Here is a 4035-nt window from a genome sequence, read left to right as displayed (position 1 = left end):
GCCTAATTTAGCCTGTTCCAGGCTCTCAGATAGTTGGCGAGACTTCCCAGTTTTTTCTCATTTTATTTTCGTGTTCAAGCTTTCTCAATTCAGCGGACCCAGCTATCTCCGAGCCTGGAACAGGTTAGGTATAATTAGGCAGAAATTATGTCATCATCACCAAGTTAGAGCGGAAACAAAAAAATTATCCAAATGCATTTCGAAGTCGCACATTTCTATTTCGCTCTTATTCATTTGGAATTGAAAGGATAAATACGTCCATTCATGTACGTTCCCGTAGTTCCCTCGAAAAACCATACCCGATTCCAGACCAAAATGGGCGAAGTGTTTTCAGACCAAAAAGGCCGAAAACCCCTACCCTTCCCTTATATAAGGGAGTACCCCCCTGATCCTGACCCCTTTCACGATTGTTGGAGACCAAGACAAGGTCTAAAAATGGGTGAAGAAAATAGCATTTTGATCCGGCTCATGATTCAGAGAACCGGGCAGCACACCTCCACCAAGAATTTATAGGAGTATTTACAACTTTAACTCACGTGTCTTGCTATTTAGCGATCTTTTGATCTTATTTTTCCTTACCTAGAACCAATTAGCACCTTTTCCACCAAAGTAGTCCGTATTCCGTATTTTATACCCAGTCCGCAGTCCGTATTTTATACCCAGTCCGTATTTTCCACTCCGCGTTTTACACCTAGCCCGTATTTTATACCCAGTCCGCAGTCCGTAGTCCGCAGTCCGCAGTCGATGTTTTATACTGAACGTAAACGTGACTATCAAATTGACCTCAAATCGTTTCCAGTCAGATAATCCACACAAAATTTCAACATTTATGATTTAGAAATGAATAATCTGAACCAAATAAGAAATTGTTCTTAACAGAAAACATCACACAGTACCTACTGAAATTTCGACGCTGTTTTAAATCCAACAGCACTAAGTATTAAAAGCAAAATATTCTCTAGAGAAATTTTTTACCACCACATATGCATGGAATACCGTAGAAAAATGTACTCAACGGGACTCTTAAAGTGGCGCTTACCTTAATGTTTTCGTTCCCGTGTGGAACAAACTGTTGAGGTCGCCAGATGGCTTGCTCTTGCATTTTCTTCGCCAATGTAGAATTCATTATAACATAAAATCTTCCAGACACTATTTTTGTGGGTAGACCTGTTTGTGTTTTGGTGGTAGCCATTGTAGTTATAACATGACGTACCAACCTTATATTATGCAAATACCGCTGTGCGAAAAAAGAAAAAACGCGGGAAGCGGGAAGCGGAGTCATGACATTTGCGAGGTTGAGGGATTTTTTTTTTGTAATATAGCGAAACTGGAATTTTTTTTCACCCACTTTCAGATTATTTTGAATAAACAAAAATACCTCATTTGAATCAAAGGCCGTCCCCCACCTCCCACCCCTTCAAAAAACCAACGTTGGGCAGCACTGAGTTGAAGCTCTTATGTTTTGGCAAAAGTGTTCGTCACAAGCTAGGTGCGCCTGAATTTTTCGTTTGCAGGTATTTTTCTCATGAATACTGTGATCCGTTCTTTGTTACGTTGTTTATGTATCAATGTCTACTACGTCTTGAATCGGAATCCCATTCCCTAAACGCTTCTGCACCCGATATTTAGGGATGACCTAAACACGAGGAGCCGCATGCAGTAAAATTTCTGTCCCGTAATTTAATCAGTTAAATCATCAAAGTTGACAGGTCTTTCTGATGATCAAAGCGACCGTTCGGTTTACCATTTACACCTTCAGTGCGAAGACTGTCACGGGAACATTAACAGCTTCAGGATAATTGCTTACCATAGCAGTGGTAGGTCGCACGCGTCTGGTCGGTTTCGAAGAACGTGATCGTGACTGTTGTTTTCATTCAGTGACTGTGCGCGTTGATATGCCAACGTTTAAAACAGACTGCAACATTAAATTTTTGCTATAGAAGCAAAGAAGCTGCTGAGTAGAAACTAAACCGTCCCAGACTTATTCCGTTTCATTCGTGTACTTTCATTTTGATGGGGTCTGTATGATGAATTTACCTCTGCCTTCTAATCAGGCACATAAACAACATAGAGATAAAACATTTCATTTTGCTTTTGTGGAGTAAATTCATCTTAAAAAAGTTAAACTAGTGGACCACTTTCTCCGCGTACTTGTAAAAATAGGCAGTTAATGGGCGCGATCCATTCAACCAAACTTTCCGGAATTTTCGGTCCAAAACTCAATGGATCGGTTCGGTCCAACCGGAAAAGTTTCGAAAAAACGGGTCCACCTTTTGAGGTGGTCCTCTTTTCCCGGTCGGACCGGTTGGAATTTTGGTTGAATGGATCGCGCCCAATATGTCGCGCTACAGTGCAAAAATCTTCTTGTCGTGGATTAGATTTCAGTATACATATTGTTAATCTTCATTTCGCGCCAGAATAAATTAGTTTGCGCGCAAAGGGCTTCTAAAAAAAATCACAAGGTTTGTCCCACTTCGAGTCCACCTTCTGGAGATACGCCGGCATGGTAGCTGGAATACATTGCCGAGGCGAAGATCTGGCATCTTTTCCTTCTCGTCTTTTTTTCCCCGCGACGTTTGTTTATATTTGTAGTGAGAATGCCGTGCATATCGGTGGATTTTACTTCAGTCAAGCGGCTTCAGTTCCTGCGGCTTGCTACTCATCATAAAGAAGAGTGCCGGAATCGCTTTGTTCGCCTTTAACAGATTTGTTGTCGAATACAAGGTAAAAGAACGGACTACTGTAAGGTAAGAATTGAAGTTTAAATTTGTTTCTCGGCGAAAAATAGTGCATACAACTCGTGAAACCCGTGAGTATTACCTCTGTTTAATATACCGGATGTCATGCGATGACCCCTCGCTTTTACGATGGATAAGACGGATACAAACAATAATTTCTTTCGCAACGTTTAGTATAATTTACTTAATATGGAGATCATCTGAGGACGATTTTTCGTTATATATGCTTCATTTCTTGACTTATTCCGGCTACGTGCGAAAAATTAGATGGCAATGTTTGTGTGCTATAATTATACTGATAATTTCTTGCACCTTGAAACTCATGAAAGCCAAACTTGTTTAACCCTAGCAAAAATCTCTTTTAATGGAGGAACTCAACCTGATAGTTGCACTAAAATCTAATAATTGTTATTGCATTTGCATGCTCTCTGTAACCTCGTGGGTAGAACATACCCGATGGTTACATTAATAATAATCACTGCATTTGCTCTCTGTAACCTCGTGGGTAGAACATACCTGAAGGTTACGTTAATAATAATCATTGCATTTTCTCTTTGTAACCTCGTGGGTAGAACATACCTGATTGTTACATTAATAATAATCACTGCATTTGCTCTCTGTAACCTCGTGGGTAGAACATACCTGAAGGTTACGTTAATAATAATCATTGCATTTTCTCTTTGTAACCTCGTGGGTAGAACATACCTGATGGTTACATTAATAATAATCACTGCATTTGCTCTCTGTAACCTCGTGGGTAGAACATACCTGAAGGTTACATTTAATAATAATCACTGCATTTGCTCTCTGTAACCTCGTGGGTAGAACATACCTGAAGGTTACGTTAATAATAATCATTGCATTTTCTCTTTGTAACCTCGTGGGTAGAACATACCTGATGGTTACATTAATAATAATCACTGCATTTTCTCTCTGTAACCTCGTGGGTAGAACATACCTGAAGGTTACATTTAATAATAATCACTGCATTTGCTCTCTGTAACCTCGTGGGTAGAACATACCTGAAGGTTACGTTAATAATAATCATTGCATTTTCTCTGTGTAACCTCGTGGGTAGAACATACCTGAAGGTTACGTTAATAATAATCATTGCATTTTCTCTTTGTAACCTCGTGGGTAGAATATACCTGACGGGTACATTTAATAATAATCACTGCATTTGCTCTCTGTAACCTCGTGGGTAGAACATACCTGATGGTTACATTAATAATAATCACTGCATTTGCTGTCCGTAAACTCGTGGGTAGAGTATACCTGATGGTTACATTAATAATAA

Source organism: Porites lutea, chromosome 9, assembly GCF_958299795.1.
Source record: "Porites lutea chromosome 9, jaPorLute2.1, whole genome shotgun sequence".
NCBI classification, from domain to species: Eukaryota; Metazoa; Cnidaria; class Anthozoa; order Scleractinia; family Poritidae; genus Porites; species Porites lutea.
Note: the sequence above shows the minus strand (reverse complement) of the source record.